This window comes from Strix uralensis, chromosome 11 (genome assembly GCF_047716275.1).
Source record: "Strix uralensis isolate ZFMK-TIS-50842 chromosome 11, bStrUra1, whole genome shotgun sequence".
Classification (NCBI taxonomy): domain Eukaryota; kingdom Metazoa; phylum Chordata; class Aves; order Strigiformes; family Strigidae; genus Strix; species Strix uralensis.
This window is the reverse complement of record NC_133982.1, coordinates 10785427-10804975: the sequence shown is the minus strand read 5'-3', so window position 1 is coordinate 10804975 and position 19549 is coordinate 10785427. Positions and strand designations below refer to the sequence as shown.

Here is a 19549-nt window from a genome sequence, read left to right as displayed (position 1 = left end):
AGCCCCACGTGGCTCCAGAGGCCGAGGCCGCTCTGGCATGCTTCGCTTTTCACCACGATTCCAGCACCAGGGCATGCGGCCGCCCCAGGTTCGTATTCATGGGGAGATCAGGTCTCCCCCCAGCTCCCTCCTGGCTGGGCTGTGAATACCCCTGCCCCAGCCTGGTTAGAGGCTTTTGTCTGTGCTTAATGATGCGGCTGCAAATTTACCCTTGAGAAGGTAGGAGCTGTAAATAATGTTGTTTTTTAGCAAAAAGTCTTTTGAATGGGATGCTCTTAACCCCGAGCTTTCCAGAGGGGCTGTTCCTGCAAGGTGCTGAGCGCCCTTGACTGGCACAGGCAGGACTGGGAGTGCGGGGGCATTGCGGGGAGCTCAGCACCTGCAGGATGGTGCCTGTGTGGGACCGGCAGCCTGGGAAGGCTCCCATATCCTGCACACCGTGGCATTGGGCAGGGCACACCGGTCCTGGAGCTGCGTACCCTGTCACCTGGGAGGTGGCATTTGAGCTACAGTCGCCTGCTCGTGCCCCTTCAGTGATGAACATCCCTGTGCCCAGTTCGGCTGCCAGGTTGGAGGCAGTGGGGGGGGATGCATGGGGCTGGGGGCATGCACAGAGCTGGGGGGATGCAGGGAGCCAAGGGGATGCACTGGTCCAGGAGCTGCTCCTGGGGTCCCCAAGAGCCCGGAGGGTGGGAGCAGGTCTGGACCTATGTTTGCACTCACAGAATCAATACGGTGAGGCCGCAGGAAATGCACCATCTGAATTCCCGTCCTTCCGGCAGCAACGTGGCTGTGAGCAGCATTACGAGCCGTGAGGGCTTCAGGCAGATGTGTCCAGACTCCCACCTCACTAATAACTAGCACAGAGAAGCTCTTGTGAGAACAAACTACTACGTGGCAGCAATTAGAGGGGAAAGAGATCCCACACGCAGGGTTGGGGATCTCTCCCCAATGAGGCCAGGGGCTCCTGTACCCCCTTCCCAGGGCGATCCATTCAAAATGGAGTTTGAATTCAGCAAAGCTCCCTCATCCCAGGTCTCAGAGCAGCATCCTGGCATTTTCAGAGGGGCTGCTGGGGCTGGGGACAAGGAGTTTGCTCCTTGTAATGTCCAAATTTAGAGCCTTTGACTTCCAAGCCCCCAAGCCCCCAGTCGCTGCCGACACACATGGTCTGCATTCACTCTTCCTTCTCCTTCCACTGAACACATGTAGCCTTCAACAGGTTGCTTTGTAAATTCCTCAGTATCTGCACAGCCAGCTCCTCCATCTGCAGAGCTTTCCGTTAGTCAAATAGTGAATCCTCACTGCGAGTTTGTTTTCGAAATTGAAGGTTCTGTAAAATAAGGGTTTTGCTGTTGTTCAAATAAGTGCTTCCTCACTGAAACGGTGACATTTGCTCTTGGACCACCAAAGGACTTGCTGTCTCTCACACAGGGTTTCTTGGCTCCTGCAGGATGCTGCTCGCGTACCTTCGTTATGAGGTTTGGCATTTAAAAATGCCCATTCTCGGTTTTAAGAGTGCGTATCCAAAAAATCCTCATTTTTTTTTTTCCCTGCAGAATCACAAACCACTGAGGCTCCTGCACCTTGAGGGGCTGCAGCCCTCTGGGAGATCTCAGTGTTAGGCTGCAGGGTGGGTTTATGTGGGTTTTCCCAAGTCAGGTCCAGTGTTAACTCTAGGAAACGGGGACTGAGCCGGCGTGCCAGCGTCCCCACCCCTGCCTGGGGTCCCCCATAATAAACAGTCACTAAATTGTCTTTTCTCCTTCCTATTTTAAGCCAGGAAAGCTTTGGACAATTTCAAGGTGCACCTTTCTCTTTGCCAAGGATCTCTTTAAAAGGAACAGAAATAGGGCAACTGGAGCGCATGGCACCAGTGGCAATCCAAAGCATCCAGGTAAGAATATTTTGTGTGTTTGCTTTCATCTTGTCTGGCCGAGCTGCTCTAAATATCCCAAAGCCTGGAGGTAGAAGCAATGTGCCATGCCTTTTCCACAGCCAGCCCGCCAAAATACCCACGCAGTCCTTTAATAATGAAAAAAGCAGATAATGTATAAGACCCTCGCAGGCCGTTAGCACTCATGTATCGCCGCTCAGGAGTTTAGTAAAGAAAATTCTATTAGCAGCCTGGAAGAAGAGCAGTTTCCCTCAGAGCTCTGTGGTCTGGGCAGAGGCACCAGCGATGCTGCAGCCCTGAGTTTTGGGGAATGCCTGGTGCTTGTTTGGCAAAGACACCTACTGGGAAGCTAGAAAGCTTTTCTGGCCTCACCAAATTACTCTGTTATTGTTAGCTTTTATTGCACCATGGTGGTGCAGGTACTGGGCATGAACGCTGATTGTTGTTATCTATTAATTACAGCAGCACAGAGGGACCCGGTCCGGGCATCCGGGCATTGCCATGATGGGTAGGGAGGACCTGTAGCGCAAATAAAATTAAATACAAACTAAATGAAGCCACATGCATGGCGATCACAAGCGGGGGTGTTTGGTTGTGGTCACCCAGCATGGGCGAGCACCCAAGGTTTCGGTCAAGAGCAGGTGCCTTAGAGCAACCCACCTCCCCGGGAGTGAAGAGGGGTCTGGGCAGCAGCTGGGCGTTTCTGCCTGTGTGGGTGCTCACACCAGGTGAGCTCTGTACGGGGGGTCGGTGCTGGAGGAGGACTGGCCGGGTGGGCACACAGTGGGTTCTCTGGTTACAGGGAGCTGCAGTGGGTCTGTGTTTGTCCCCTCGCATGTGCTGAAAGGTCACTGAGCATGGTGGAGGCTGAAAGGCTCATCAGTCCTGGAGCCCTCGTTTTGCTCTGCTGAGCCCAGGGTGTAAGTGTTAGCTCGCACCCCGACTGCGTGTAATGTCTAGCACGGGGCCGCACGGGCATGGCCAACTCATTGTTTACTCAGGGCTTCCATAGATGGAAGTCTACCTTCAGCAACTCCCGAGTGTTTGAGGACCTGTCGTAGGGGTTTCAGGGGAGGTTTCCATATCCAGCTCTCTTACAGCCATAGACTGGCAGATTTTGATACCATGGCCTGCAATTATAACTTAAGATCATGGCTCATTTGTTTCTCAGCCTTCAAGTTACTCACTGTAGCCTGCAGGCTTGAAAAAGCTGCTGATTATCTGTCTGGTGCTGCAACCTGTGCTCCCTGCTGCTGCTGCTGGAAGAGTGATGATTTTCTTGGCAATACATTTGTTTTATACTGTTAATATTCAGAATAAATAAGTCTGTGGTCTTGCAGCTTGGGGACTGAGATCCGACACGCGGGCAGCCTGGGGTGTGGGGCTGGGAGCAGAACAGGGGACACCTTCTTGTTGAGGCACACAAATGTGGGGTGAGAAGAAGCGGTGCAGGATGTAGAGGGGTGCGAGACGGGTCTCTGCGTGAATTCCTGGGGATCTGTGGGCAAGGTGTTTGGTGAGGCGGGTGTCCCTTGCTTTGCAGAACTATTCTGTGGTTTATTATGCTGAAGGGTGCTGGTACGTCAAGGCAGCGCTGGGCTGGGGTGGCTGCGGTGCTGCCCCACCTCTGGCATTAACTGGGGTAACTGGGGTGCACTGACAGTGCACGTCAGTACTGGTGTCCCCAGAATCCCAGCCAGCAGGCACAGAGAGAGAGGAGGGCACAGCTGTGGGTTAACTGGTGAATAATGCAGGCAGGGTGAGGTGCTGACAGGGGTTTGAGGACCACCAGTGGAGGGTGCAGAGTGAGCACGGAGCGAGCCCAGAGCGAGCCTGGAGTGAGCGGGCTGTGCATCCTGCCCACTGGCCCTGCGGGGCTGCAGGAGGGGTTTGGCTGTTCTCGGGCTCCTGGTCCTCCCTCCCTAGGAAAGATAGTGGGCCCTCGCCTCCAAGAGAAAGACGATGTTCTGTTCACTGACCTAGAGCCGGTTGGACTCTGAACTGAAGTGGTATTTAATTAAGAAGTGTTAAGTTTTCTGCTCCAGCCCTTGTTTGCCATCTGGTATAACAGGGAGAGAGGATTTTTTCACTGTTTACTATTCCCCTTGTTGCTACCAGACCAGACCTGGACCCGGGAGTCTTCAGTGTCAGCATCCAAGTGTGTGCTTTTATGCACAGTATATGCAAATGCTAGGTAATTTATTTTATAAAACTATTTTTATTGCAGTTCCCAGCGCTCCTCGTACCAGCTGCGATGAGAATCACTTGGATGTTAAAGTGCTGTTGACAAAATTGTTCCCAGCGGCACGTATGCGCAGATGCATGTCTCCCTTCCTGCCAAAATTCAAGGTATTGGGAGGATGAAGGCATCGTTGCAGCCGAGCCCTCCGGAGACGCGCAGGGGTCGTTTGGGGACAGAAAGCCTTTCACGAGCGACCGCCTCCGCGCAGGGTCTGTGGGGGACGTGCTCAGACTGCAGGAGCCAGCACCGCTGGCTCGCTGGCAGCTTCAGCAACGCGGCACAGGCCACGGCCACGCTGGCCTCTGCCTGCCCCATTTCATGGGGTGGGACCTAGGGAATAGCTAAACCCGGTCTTAGGGGAAAAAGGCTGATTTAGGAAGAGCTTTCCTTTTAATGTATTACTCTGGAGTGCTGCTTACCTGCGGGGTGTCTGACAAATGCGGCAGGTCCCAGATATTCAGGCCAGGAGGGATGGTGAGCATCAGAGCATCTGGAGCTCCCTGAAACATCTGGGCAGGGGATGGCAGGTGGGAGAGGGGCCAGGGGCCTGAGGGGATTTTGGTGATCTGTGGAAGGGAACCTGGCAGGAAAAGGCTGGGGGGCTGTTTCAAAGGAGGCGGCCCCTGGAGTTGGGGTTGGGAGGTTTGGCTCAGCCCGCTGCAGGGAAACAGGCCCTCAGGCATTCCCAAGCCTTGGGGAGATGGCAAGAGGAGGTGGTGTGCCTCCAGCTGGCACCCAGAGGAACCCAGGGTGGCCCTCAGCATGGCTCTCCCCATCCCAGCCCGGCTGTCCCCATCCCAGTACAGCTCTTCCCATCCCAGTACAGCTCTCCCCAACCCAGCACAGCTCTCCCCATCCCGGTACAGCTCTCCCCATCCCAGCACAGCTCTCCCCATCCCAGTACACCTCTCCCCATCCCAGCACAGCTCTCCCCATCCCAGCACAGCTGCTCGGTGGCTCAGGGGTGGGGATGTGGTGACAGCCGAGTTCGGGGAGGAGGAGTTAACAAGCAAGGAAAATAGGAGATAAATAGCAAAAGAATGCTTCAGCCCATTCATCCTGGAGCCTTACTAAATGTACCATGAATGATTCCTTACAAAATTGAGCTGTATGTACACTTGCTTGATGGTACTGCAGTGAATTGCTTCTTTAGTAAATCTGTCATGTATGCGTCGACTTTATGGCTTTTTTTTAATGTAAGAACTGTGCATCTCCTCAGGTTGGAGATCTCTTGCCGGGAGCCAAATTAGATTCCAGTACATCGTCCTGAGTCCCCGGTGTTCATGCTGGGGGCTGGGGCAGGGCTGCCTCCATTCCTGCCATGTCCCCGCTCTTGCCTCACTGCTGTGATTTTGCCAGGTGCACCGTGGTTATTCTGTCACCCTTCGCTGCAGCACCACAATGGTGCCAGTGCCAGGGGCCTGGCGGGGACATGAACGCTGCTGCAGCAGCAGGAGCCCCAGAGCACTTTGTGGCAATGCAGCCATGCTGGGTTTGGTCCTGCGCCCAACCAGGCACCGCTGCGGGGCTGTGGACCCATCACAGCATCTGCAGGAGTGTCCCAGAGTCCTGGTATGGCTGTGGGCACCCATCATGTGTCCAATGTGTGTGCACAACATGTGCACCAAACGCGTGTGTCCAGCGCGGAGTCCAGCACGTGCATCCAGAGTGTGCATGCAACACGTGCATCCAATGCATGTACCCAACCCGTGCATCCAACATGTATGTCCAACATGCGCGTCCAGGGTGTACATCCAACATGTGAGTCCAACATGTTTGTCCAACATGTGCATCCAGTGCATGTACCCAATGGATGCATCCAATACCTGCACCCAACATGTGCATCCAACATGTGTGGCCATCACATGCATCCAACGTGGAGTCCAGCACATGCATCCAGTGTGTGCATCCAACACGTGCATCCAGTGTGTGCATCCAATGCATGTACCCAACACATGCATCCAACACGTGTGTCCAACAACATGCAATCCGCACAGGGTCTGGAGCAGGGTCCAATGTGTGCATCCAGCACGGGGCCCACGGCATGCTCCCAGCTAGCGAAGCTGCGCAGCCGTTTCCACACCCTCATCCATGGGCAGGGGGGTCACTGCACGGGTGCTGTTTGTGAACTGCACCCCCAACCTTTTCATGCCCTGATTTCCTCCTTGGCTGCTTCAGGAGGAAGATTTCTTATTTCTTCTCGCAGGGTCACCGAGAGGGTAAATGCATTAGTGCGGCTCCCGGATGGATGCTGCTGTTAAAACAGAAAGTCTTACTGCTATTTGTACGCTGGATTTTGCTCTGAGCACTGCTAGCAGCCAGCCGTTGGCTGTGTATTTACACGCTGCCCTCCCAGTCCACGGGACAGGACAGATATATTTTCTAAGATACTTTCTTTTCCATAAAAAATATTTGATTGCGGTATTGACAGAACCACTGATGTAAAAGGGCAAGGAAATATTTCCAAATGGTTTATCTGGCAGCTGTAAATTTCATCTCATGTTGCTTATTGACCTCTAATTGTTTCCAGTAGTAGCGGGAGACAGGAAGATCAATAGGGCTGGGGAGATAGTTAATGTTCTCCCAGTGCACTTAACTGTAGTTAGAAAATACTGGAATTCATCTTCCTGTGATTTTTAGCAGATTTGTAATTGAAACATTGGGTGCCTGTGTCTTGGCCTTCTCCATGTGCTGGGTTCTGTATAAAGCACTAATTTCCTGGCTCATCTCTTCTCCTCACCCTGTCCTGAAGGTTCTGATCAGCCTTGTGGTTCTCCAGCCGCCCTTCCCTGGACAGAGGAGCTTTAGAAATCCAGGAGACCCTAATTGAGGGGGGAGATGCAAATCAAACTCTTCTCCCAAAGAGCCTGACCACCTCATTTGCTCCGCGACAGTGGGGGTTGTGTTGTGTTTGCTGAGCAATGAGGAAATGGTCTGCCACCGGCTGAAAAGCAAACATTCATTCTGCATATATTTCCAATAACTCCCTCGTGTTGGCTGCCAAGAGCTTCCCAGGGTCTCCAGAGCTTCATTGTTTCTCCCCGTTTCTCCTCGTGTTGACCCAACCAAACCACCTCTCCCCACACCCAGTAAGTCCAGCATCCTTCCCGCCCAGCATATGGCACTACAAGCTTCCTATGTTATAGACAGAGGATTTTTTGCAATTTTCAACTTACAATTTTTAATTCCAAGATGAACGGGATGATTTCTAGGAGCCCAAAGGTGTGCATGGCCATCGCCTGCACCTCCCCTGCCTGTGGAGGTCTTGCATGCCCAGGCTCAGGGCCATCCACAGACTGTGCTGGGCTGATGCACCGAATCCTGTTGCCCGTGTCACGGAGTCGGGGATCACCCCAGGTCTGCAGCCATGCTGTGAGGGGCTCCCCGTGCTCTCCCCATCTCTGCCAGGTCTCCCACCCATTCTGGCTCTGGGGGTTCCTCCCTCTGCTCGGGGTCAGCGCCTCACTTTGCATCCTGGCTGCTGCACACACCGAAGGGCACATTTACAATGCAAACATAAGGTTTGCTCAGGAAAATAGGATGCACCCCACCCACCCCTGCGTTTGCAGGGTGCTCCTAGCTGGGAGCCCCCTCAACCCACCCGCCCCCAGGCTGTGGGGAGCAGGCACCCCAGACACCCCGGGCACTGCACGCAGCCTCTCATTAACACTGCTTCCAATTATAGACAGACAAAGCCGAGGAATTTTTAGGAGTCCTTTAATCATTTCTGTTACTCCACAGCAGATATGTCTGGATTTGGGCGGTAGCTCGGCATGACCCAAACTGAACTGTTCAGTTGCATTTGTGGGCAGGGAACATGACTGGTTTGGGTTTCTTTCCAAAGGGAAGGAGGCGGCAGCACGGGCGTTTTGGTACCTCCGGGGCTTGGGGGTAGCTGGCACGAGGCAGGACATGCGAAGGGCACTTGGGAATCATCCTTGCACTGAGCTGCCCCAGGTCCTGTGCTCTGTAATAGCCAAAGGTGAGTCTGGTTTTATAATCCCTTTCCAAATCCTGGAATTACCCAGTCCCGGCTGGGAGCAGGGTGTCCTCCTCTTGTGTTCATCTCCGAATCCCACAGCGTGTGAGATGGCTGAGAGGTGGCAACACTAGTACAGCCCTGGAAGTCACCGCACCATGGCTCAGCCCTCCAGACCCACCGCCCACCCACTCCTCCACCAGCCCCTCCTGGGAAAGGGTAAGAAATAAACCCACATTTCATGCTGAGCTAATGGAAATGCTTCTTTTACTCTTGCGTGGTGGTGGAGTTGATCTGTCCAATGTGGGACCAGCAGTGAGCCAAGAGCTGGGCTTCAAACATGACAGGTATCTCTAATAAATCACCTCTCCTCCAGCTTTCTCAAAGGGTTTTTCAAAGTGCAGGAGGATTCCGGCAGCTGGAGCTCTGTGGGAAAGAAAAAACTTGAGCAAAAAGGGAAGGCGAGGGGAGCTGAAGCATGGTCGAGTGTTGCCGGCCACACCGAGATGCGGGAGAGGATCCAGGCATCTGTGGGGTGCATGAAGTGAGGTGTCAGGAAAGGTCCCAGGGAGTCAGGGAGAGGGGACAGCTGGGATTCTGGGATGGAGATGGATTCTTCTGTGGTGGGAGGCCAAGAGGGACCAGCTGGCTGACCCGGACACCATCACCCCAGCAAGGAGGAGGATGCTTTGAGCGATCCCACAACCTGCCTTGGGGTGTGGAGTAGGTGGCCATCAGCTGGTCTGTCCCCTCCCCAGGCCACCTGCAGGGCCACCAGCAGTCCTCCTGCCCGCGGAGGGGATGCCGCTCTCTGGGGAAACAGCAATGCCCCTGCCTGCGGTCCAAAGCCGTCACAGTGGCAGGGCTGCAGGTGACGGTGACGGGGTTATTGTCTGCCCGGTGAAACACAAACAGCTCCCCGGCTCTGCCTGTCATCATGAATCACGGCAGAGCAGTAATCTTTCATTAGAGCATTCAGCACTAATTGCTGGCAAAATGCCACATGCCTATTTTCTCATTTTAACAAAACATTTATGCATGAAAGATTTAATGCCAGGTATCAAGCATATCATTGTAAATTTACCACTAATTAAGCCTAATTAAAATAATTAAATGGCTGTGGAGTCACAATGTGAATTAAAATCACATTTCCTCTTGTGTGCGCGGCACTCTTCTTGCTGCCCTTACTTCGAATTTAAGATACAAATATTTTCCTATTCAGATTCATGCGAAGTGTCTGTGTGGCAGAGGGGATTTAATCATTAAGATAATGCTGTGATTTGATGGTAAGTTTTTCAATTTCAGGACCTCTTGAGATTTTTCTTTATCTGGATGAAGTATGGACAATTTGACAAATCTGTTCCTCCAAGCAGTCACTTGCTTTTGCATATTCATTACTCATTGGATTTTTAATCAAAGTCGCTGATGGACCCTTTGCACCACAAATAACTCGGTCATGAATAATTGATGGTGTTTAGCTGCGGGTTGGGGGGCGCGGGGGGCTGCTGCGCCTGGCCCGCTGCACGCACCACATGGCGCTGCAGATGTTCGGGTTTCACATGTGCACAGCTCATCAAACCCCGCACCCAGCCGGACCCCGGGGCGGGCGCCGTCCCTCGGCACGCCATCTGCTTCCCGCCCCGTGCGAGGTGAAAACAAACCTCGGCGAATTGTGGGAGCCGGGGTTGTTTTCCTGCTGCTAGTGCACCAGGCGCTCTGCTGCTGGGTTCTCCTTTTTTTTTTTTTTTTTTTTTTTGCCTTGTGTTGGAGGAGCTCCAGACAGAGTTTCTGCCCCATTTTCACACTCTGAGGAGCTCTGGGGGATGCTCTGGCTTGGGGCTCCACCTGCACCAACCTCTGCTGAGGTGGCTTTCTCAAAGAAATGCACATCCCGGTGATGGGACTGCTTTCCCTCAGCCTTTGCAGGTGCCTCCCAACACCTCCCACCCATGGTGGGTGCTGGGGACTCCCAAGGCTTTCAGGAAGCTGTGCTTGGCAGGGACCAGCCTCCTCTGCCCCGGTGAGCACCCCAGCTTCTCTGGCAGCCCCTCCATCACCACCCGCACCCCAGTTCCCCACTCAGGATGGGGTGTCCATCCTACACATGTCTCCCTGAGAGGTGGAGAGTCTTCCTCCCACCCCAGAAAAGAGGTGGTTATAAGATTGCCGGGTGTAGCTGTTACTCACCCCCTGCATTTAGCTGGCCTGGCCAGAGCGCTGCAGGAGATGCAGAACAAGACACACACTGCGAGTTAATTAAGGTGCTGGAGGGACTGGAAGAATTACTCTCTTACCACCAAAACAATTAAATGTGAAATAGTTGTGATTTTGACCTAAAAGTGTGCAAGAAGGGGAATCATCACTGAGCAACTGAGGACATCCCCAGCAGCCCCAAAGTGCTGGAAAGGCTCCAGGCATGAACTTATCCCTCACAGCTCCCCGGAGCAGAGCAGGGAACGGTGGATGGGGTCCCCTGCAAAAGCCACGGAGCACTGGGAAAGGGCCCCTCCTGTCACCCAGGGAGGCAGAGGAGAGCCTTCCTCCCTGGGTCACCCCTGGCCTGGCTGGAGGTTGGATTAAACCCTCTGTGTTCAAGGTCTGCTGCTCCTCTGGGCTCCATGGGGAAATGAGAAACCGCTCAGGAGGGATACGAAATCTCTGCTTCAAAAGGGTTTGGTTTCTCCTAGAACCGTTATGAATTTTGGAGCCCTGATAAAACAGCTGATAATCTGCTCCCAATACCATGCTGGGTTACAAGGGGGATTACAAGGAACCCCCAAAAACAACCCTAATTGCCCTGTAAAGGATTTTTCATTGTCATTTCTGAGTGCACTTCTTGGTGCTGCTACACGGGCAGTGGCGGGTGTGTGACTCCGATTTGTGCCCTTTTCGGGGAGTTCGGCAGCAGTGGGTGCTAACACTGCTTGTCAAGGCTTTGCTACTAGAAACCCTCTTTGCTTTCTTGGTGCCATCAGAGGAGACAGACCTGAAAAGGGCCTTCTGCTGGGTAAAGACCTGGCAAACAAGTGGGCACCGACCCTCGAGGGCTGGTGGTTGCCCAGGGATGGTCAGAGTGGGTGAGCCTGGGGGGAGCTTCTGGACTTGGCACAGTGCAGGAGGTGGTTAAGCTGCTCCTAAAAATCTCCGAATCTAACTGGGACAGAGTCACACCAAGTCTCATGTTGGTGTGTGTCCGACAGAGACGGGAAGTCCTGAATTACTGAGTCCTTCTGCTGCAGAAGGGGTGGCTCTCCTCACTTCAAGGATGCAGAGCTTGGAGGCTCACCCTCTCTCTGAACATCATCCTTGGCCGTGGTGCAATTAGCAGGTGGTGGCAGCCCTGATGAACTGCTGGCGCTGCACAGCTTGTCTGCAGGCCCAGCCATCCTGTAGTTGCTCTCCCAAAGGCATTTGTCAGCCAGTGTCAATGCGACACATGGGTGCACAGTCTGTCCTGGTTCAGGTCTCAGCAGCCGTGCAGCTCTTTGCTTCATCCTGCGAGACTCGGGTGGGAGGAGGAATGCGGTCCCTGGGGGGTGTCCCGGACCCGCCGCCAGCAGCCGCTGGGTGCCGAATGTGCACCAAACGTGCTCGGATGCAGGTTGGGTACCAATGGGGCTCTGATGCTTCTGGAAGCATCACTTGACCATGCCAGCAAGGCTGGGCAGGTCCTGGAGGTCCAGCTGCTGGCGTCAGCCAGTGTATGGGATGGTCATAGTTGCCTTTCAGAACATCCCTCTCCCCATCATGCTCAAACAACCTGCGCCATGGCCTGAGAAACCCAGAGGCCATAAACCACCACTGGTGTGGGTGGGGGTGTGCTGCCTGGGCTGCTGCTGTGCGGGGTGAACTTTATCCGCCATCCCTTCTCTTCCCTCGAGGAGCAGGGCAGGATCCTGTGTTTCACAGCGGTATCGGTCTCTTGTCTTTTTTTATTTTTTTTTATTTTGCAAGAGGAGGGGTTTGATATTTGTTATCCCGCGGTGCTTATTCAAATGGGCAGCCTGGCACTGGGATCTGACAAGGAGGTTGACAGGGTAAAAGGAAAGGGAGAAGGAGGGAGGCTGGCCGGGGCGGCGATGCATTATTTACTGCTGCTCTCACATGTGTGGTCTCAGCCAGGTCTCCGATGCGGCATAATGGATTGCAAAGCCCCTTTGTATGCTCAGTGTGGCCGCCGCTATATTTTAGACTGGAGTCATTCAAGTAAACCCTGGGCAATGCTCTGCGCAGGCTGATTAACCTTTTATTTCCCAGGAACTGACTCATTTTCTCTCGCAGCGTGGTGTCCCTCGCCCTGCACCCTCAGCCCACATGTGCACCCCAACTGCGGGTGACTCCCCCTTCAGCTTGGGAGCTTGCCTGTATCCACTGAGCTTGCAGTAACACACAGCTGCAAAGCGCTGCCCATTTATCTCCTTCATCTCTGTGGTTTGCAAGATGAGGTTGTATTTCTCTTTTTATAACCCAGGGAAGAAGTAGTTGGATTTTTATAAAAATAAAAAAAAAAAAAAGAGGTGTTGGTTTTCTGAAGAGAGCTGCCTGTAATTGTGTCTGTGAAGGTAGATGCTCTGCAAGCCTACAGGGAAAAAGCCCCTCTAGGTCCATAAATAATTCAGCTGCTCTGACATAGACTGCAAGCACGTCGGCGGAGTTCCTCTGCTGCAGATAAATCTATTGATCCTTGTTTGGTTTGAATCCTGGAGACGGAGCTTCCTGCATGGACTCTGCTGTCACCATCCCACAAGAGCAGAGAAGCATCTCAGCATCCTCAGCCTCCCAGGGATGGAGGTTTCACAGCAAATTTGAGCCACCATCCCACTGGGGTCCGAGAAGTGCCCAGTGCTGCCTGTCACCCTCCTCTCCTAAGGGGTGTGTTGCTGGAGTCCTTTATCACCTCTCCTCTTAAATATAGGATGAATAATTAACTCTTCTGGCTAATCACTCTGGAGGTTTGCACGCTGAGAGGGAGCACTTCTGCTCCCTATTAAAAGGGAAAGGTTATGGCATTATCCCCTCATCCCAATGGGACAAGTGGTGTGCAGAGCCGTGTGTCTTCCTGGTGGCCACAACATCATCCTGCCTTGGCAACATCCTCCTGCCATGACAGCATCCTCTTTGCTCAGCATCATCACTCTGCCACAGCAGCATCCTCTTGACACAACAGCATCCTCCTGCCATGACAACATCTTCCCAACATGGCAGCATCCTCCTGCTACGAGAGCATCCTCTTGCCTCAGCATCATCCTCCCACCACAACAGCATCCTCCCACCACACCAACATCCTCCCGCTATGGCAGCATCCTCCCACCATGACAGTATCCTCCTGCCACAACAGCATCCTCCCACCACAACAACATCTTCCTGCCACAGCCGCATCCTCCTGCCATGACAGCATTCTCCCAGCACCAGAGCCATCTGTGCTGGTCTAATACTGCACTGTAGAGCTGTGAGAGGAGGGAGAGCTCCTACAGCCATGGGCAGCTTGTTTTCTCGCTACGGGCCAACCCACAGAGCAACAGCATCCCTTAGCAGGGCAAACAGCAGCCTGGCTGTGTCCAGAGCCTCACAGCGCAGCAGGGTACCGGCACAGAAATCAGTTGTGAGCCCCCAAAGGGTCTCACTAGCCATGCTCTGCAGGTGCTATTTGAAAGTAGTTTCAATAAATTCAGAAGGGAGGGAGATGGTGAAAATCATCTTTTTCTTGTTTCCCGAAGTGCGATGGCTTCTGAGCTGCACAATTCACTGCGAGGGCCCGTTTTCCCAGTGGTTTGCTGGGCATCGCATCCTTCCCCAAGTGATAAAACTAACACGAGCCCTTGTACAGACACAGGCGTGTTATTATAAAGGTATTCCAAGATACCTCTTCTGGCACAGTTATCCTCCCCCTTGTTGAACACACTCAAAAGATTCAAATGCTTCAAATGGATTAAGCATTTGGTTTTACTTGGATTAATTTTTTTTCCATGAATGTGAACCATTTTGCATTTCAAAATCCTTCAGCAAACAGAGCAGTTTGTCTTTGTGTTTGCTAATTTAAAAACAAATATTTGCCTGCCAAGCAAATATAGTCTCTTAGGATGTGCTATTAATAGGATAATTAGGCAGCCGGTAATGAAAAGGATTGCTGGTAATTATGGCAAGATTTGTTTTGGCATTTGAAGGCAGAAAGGGAGGCTGAAGTGCTAAAATCTACCTTAGAGTTAATTAGTGCTATTAGAATACACCTGAAAAAATAGGCCAACTAATGAACACTTCAGTTTATTTTTAAAGAGGCCATGCAAGTATTTTTTTCCATGAGATATTTGGAAAGAAAACAAAATCCTCTTTCTTTCAGGTTTCCACAAAGTGTTTCGGGTGTGTTGAAGTGTTGCTTCCCAGTGGAACAACATCACTGGGAAATCCCTGGCGGTTAGGGGGTCCCTTCCCAGCCCCAGCAAGGTTTTGAGGTGCAGCTTGGGGAAGTTTTGGCAGCAGGGGGTTCCTCCAGCATCACTTTGGGGAGTTTGGCTGAGGTCAATGTGAAGGGGCAGCTTATTTTCCAGATGCAGAGCAGAAACTCTCCTGTTATATAAAGCCTCCCCTCGCTCACAGTTGAACTTTATGTGCATTTGTTGGTATACATAAAAATGCAGTGGGTGGCTGGCCCTGAAATGATTAATTAGAAAATTACATTTATATAACTCTCTAATCTGTATTTGTGTGTTGCCAAGGGCAGAGGCAGAGGTAGGGGAATTACATCCAGATTAGCTCTGAGCCAAAGGAAGCCCAGATCTGAGATTATTTTGAGGGCAGAAATTGTAAAATTGTACCAGTTGAGGGAAAAAGAGCCAAAATTAGGGTTTTTTTCCTTAATTCTCCCCTCCCACGATTAAAAAAAGAGAGAAAATGAACAGAGCGAGGTGATGTCTTTCAGGGGTTACTGGGTAACGGCCCCGGAGCCGGCTCTGTAAAGCAAGAGGTGAGATTATAGAAAAAGCTTATTTCCAGCTGAACATGGCCTTCAGTTTCCCAAACAAAATTGCTTTTATTCTTCTCAACATGTGTTCAAAAAGATTAAAGAGCTGTAAGCTTGCACAGCTTAATAAGAGTATGCATTAGAAGAGTGGCCTGGAACGGCAGCACAGAACAAGTCCACCCCAGTTTGGGGAGGATTTGAAATCCTGTTTATTGAATTATAAAGAACCTTAAAGGATAAAGGATATTGAAGTAGGGATTTTAATACTTTGTGGTATTTGGGGGAGTTATTAGATCACAACAAATCATTTAAAAAGTATTTTGTTGGGGTTTTTTTTCTGGAATGCGAGCAGAGTGGGAGGGAGCAGGACTGATGATGAAGAGTTAATTGAAAAATAGGACGTGGCTCTGATTGCTGGATCGATTTGGAATCCGATCGCTATAAAGAATACATTTTCTCTGTAATTATATGGACAAATTAAAGATGAAGCCTAAAGGCTTTGGTAGATGCTCTATTAACTGAAAAAGTCGAGCTGCAGCAGAACCCTGCGTGGGTTTCCTGCTAGGAGGAAATTTTGGGTTAAGTCGATTCTGGAAGGCAGACGAAGCTGAACGCTTATTTTTAGTGTGTCAATCAGGATGGTATTTCCAAGTTCCTAATAAGATCTGGGGATACGCAAATCGCCTGAAAGCAGAGAAGGGACTCAAAGCCCTAAAATTTCACTCCAGCTCTGGGGAGGTTGGAGGTTGACCCAGCGCTGCCAGAGAGGGTCTGGGGCTTCGCCTCACTTCTTCGCATCCTCTCCATCCTCCCTGGTGATGTGCACTGGCAGGAGTGGGATTAACTCCACAGAGTTCAGGGTTTGCTGGATGGGTGGATTTGCAGTTTCTAAGCAGCCCCGTTGTCTGTGATAACTTATGCTGTTCTGCTCCATAAGAGGATTGGACAGATTAAATGAAATCATGAGACATGCTATGCAAATTACATCCCAAATCTGATTTTCTGTTGGGGATTAGGGTTAAAATATTGGGAACTGTAAACTTTTTCCTTGTCTGGACTAGAGGGTGTATTTCCAATTGAGTCAACGAGTGTCAGCTCAAGAGCCCCAGCTGGCTCCTTGGTGTTTTCAAGCCTGGTGTTAAATAATAATAATAAAAATAAAATATCCCTCTGCTGCTTTTTACAGAGCCTGGCGGCTCTTGTGCTGTCTCCTGTGTCCTGCCGATGGGATAATCTTCCTGCAGTGTCCCGGGAGCAGCCCTCAGCCCGTGCCGGGATGACTTTGCATGTCGGCTTCCACCCGGCATCAGGTGTGCAGCTGCTCTCGGTGTCTCCAGCTGCCATCAGTGCTGGTGCTGGTGGCAGATCAGTGCTCCTGCCAACAGCCTCCCTGCCCTGAGGCTGCTGCGGGCATGGGTGGAGGGATAAATCCCTTAAATTTCCCCAGTGCCGTGTCCTGGGATCTGCTGGAGTTACACATCAGGTTACTTTACGTCTGCCTAATCTCTTTTGTTCCGTAGCCTGTCAATGAGCGATGGGTTGGATGAGGGGAGGCATGAGCAGTCCCTGCAGCTCCCTGGCTTGCAATCCCCCCTAAACGGGTCTGGTTTTCCGGTGGTCCCTGTTCTTTAAGGGACAGTTGGGCAGGGACCAGCCCCAGCAGCACAGGGGTCTGGGTCAGAGCCCAGCACAGCATCTCCAGCTGGGGAGCAGGTCCCAGAGGTGTGTTGCCAACACACACCCCAAAACTGGGTGGGACAGAGAAAATAGAAATGAAAGGGGCTTTGGTATGACCTTGAAATGTTACAGGGCAGCCCAGCAGTCCCTATAGGGACCTGCCAGGTCAGGCACCATGCCAGCAGGCATGGGAAGAACAGCCAGAGCAGGAGAGAGCTGGCACCAAATTTCTGAATAAAGAAATAAATAATGATAAATCTGAATCTTTCTATGACTCAGAGGAATTTTCAATGGAAAATAGGTTTTGGCCAGTTACAACTCTCCATAGGGTTTGGCAGCCAGACATGGCAGCATAGGGTTATACTGGGGGGGAGTCTATAGAGCTTCCCTATAGCGCTGTGCTGTATATAAGGTGTGTGCGTGGGTCCACAGAGCAGCCCGAGGACACCCAAGCCCCCGCGACAAAGGTCACTGCTGCCATTCTCCAAGCTGAAAGTGATGGTTGCCCGCTTTCCACAGGAGCGGCGTGTTGAATGCTGTGCCCCCAAATTTCAACCCTGGGTGTAGGAGATGGGGAGTGGGGACACACACCCCCCATTCCCCAAAATGCCCCATCCTACTGCTCTCCACTTTCTGCATCTCCTCTCAGGCTGAGGCTGCGCCTGGGAATAACTCAGATCTCTGACTGATCATTAACCCCTTTAGACGTCCTCATGTTCATTAGACTTCATTATTTTTTGTTTTCTTTTTAAAAACCCTGGATGGCAGCTCATCAGCGGCCCGTCCCGCTGGCCCCTCGCCATTTGGAGAACAGCTCCGTTTCTGCAGCGGCCGCTGGAGCTGTAAACCAAAGCCCTTCGCATTAAAGCTCAAAACCACGCACAAGTTTGGGGCTTGCGTGGTTTTCCGTGGGGCTTGTCAGGATGCCATTAGAGCTCCTGGGGTCCAAGTCCCTCTGGTGCTACCCCGTCACGTCGCATTGCAGCCAAACACTTTATTGTGCTTAATTTTAGAGGTTTGCTGGGGGTGCCTGGCCTCCCGCGGAGCCTGCGCGCCTCATGGGTGCGTCTCCATCTGCGGTGCTTTCTGAGAATAAATCCAGGTTTTGCCATGGGGAGAGCCCAGTGCCAGTGGCACAGGAAGAACAGTGTGTGGGAGGGGGCACCCTTCCCCTTGGGGTCCCAGGGGAGCAGCTCAACCCCAGGGACCACGCAGTCATGCTGTGGGAAAGGATGGGGCCCCGTGTTGTGGGGCACCAGGCTCCCCACAGCCCTACTCCCCTCCCAGCTCGGGGAGGAGATGCTGCCTGACCCCCCCAGGCACCAGGGACCGAGAAGCTGCTTTTTGGTGCCTGTGTCAAGAAGGGACTAACACCGGGTCTCTTCTTCTGTATTCCAGGTTTAGAAGGTCTTTTAGGAACCTGGAGGGATCACAGCACCCCCAAATACTTCCCTGCTCAGCTCCCCCCTCCACTACCCACATCCCCCCGAGGAGCAGCACAGAGGCTTTGCAGAGCTGCATCCCCATGCAGCTTTGCATCAGCCACATTTTAAGGGTGTATTTGAAGGAAGAGAGAGCCTGGCAGGACAAAAACGACAGCCACAAAAATAAACACCAATCTCCCAGTGTGCACTTTGGCTGGTGTGGGAGGGCTAGGGGGGCTTTCACCGGCCCCATCAGTGTTTGATGTCCCGAGGTCTGAGGCAAAACGCAGCTCCGTGTAGCACGGGACATGCCGGGTTGCACTTTTTGGCTCCTGTGTGCTGTGTGTTTCTTTTTAAACATTTCCAGCCTGGTTCAATTTGTTTTCTATTACCATCAGCTCTGGTGCCTGTGCAGTTTTGTTGATCAAAGCAGAACACGTTGGCTGACATGGAAGCGCTTCCAAAAACCGGGGGGCGGAGGGGAAACACGGCCTCTCCGTGAACCCGCTGGAAAAACAACGTACCTCGGGGCTGCCTGGCTGCTAATGGGGTTTTTTTGGAAGGCGCTGGCCCTTGGTGGGACCCGGTGCCATCATTTCATCACAAGCAATTAAAAATGAGGCCAAAGCGGGTGCACACTCAGAGCTTTTCCCCTCGACGTGGTGCAGCTGCACCCCTGTGAGATGGCCTTTGGTGGGGAAAGAAGGATTCCTGGGGGGAGCGTGGTGGTCTCCCCCCACAGGAGAGGGCTGCGATCCCCAGGGGACCTCGCTGCCCGCAGGCAGGCTCCCCATCCCACCACTGCCGAGTTTCTCAGCTGCACTGTCTGGCCAGGATTAGGCAACATTAGCGGCTGCAGCTGAATATTTCCAAAGGCAGATGTAGGAGCTGGCATCACCTTGCTGTTTTTATTTGGTTTTTTGATCCATTCCTGGAATGTAAATTAAGGCAGAGGAAAAACATATGGGGCCAAATCCTGCTGCTAGATACGTGGGCACTCGTCCCGCTGGCTCCCACATCAAGGGGGGGCTGCACCCGATGCTCCGCCGCCTGCATCAGTGGCTGCTTACAGTGGGGAGAGATGCTAAAGGGTTTGGGCTCCTGGGAAGTGGATCCCAAAGAGCCTGAATGCAGAGGCAGGGCTCCCCCCTCCCCTTGAAACTGGGATCCCCTCGTGTTCCCAACAGGGATCCCAGTTTCAAAGGGAGGCAGGAGCCCTGCCCATGGGGATGCAGGAGGGAGGGATGTGGTACCCAGCGATGTGGGATGAAGGGGATGTGGTACCCAGGGATGCAGCAGGAAGGGAATGTGGTACCCAGGGATGCAGGAGGGAGGGGATGTTGTACCCAAGGATGTGGGACAGAGGGGATGT

The 19549-nt window shown here is 52.5% G+C and overlaps 1 long non-coding RNA gene across 1 annotated transcript; it reads left to right on the top strand.

Annotated features, from left to right (window-relative positions):
* Nucleotides 1–1674: 1674 nt before the first annotated feature.
* On the top strand, nt 1675–3236 carry LOC141948413 (uncharacterized). Its single transcript, XR_012630463.1, has 2 exons — nt 1675–1897; nt 3069–3236. It is a non-coding gene; the product is annotated as an uncharacterized LOC141948413 (long non-coding RNA).
* The last annotated feature ends 16313 nt before the right edge of the window (nt 3237–19549 follow it).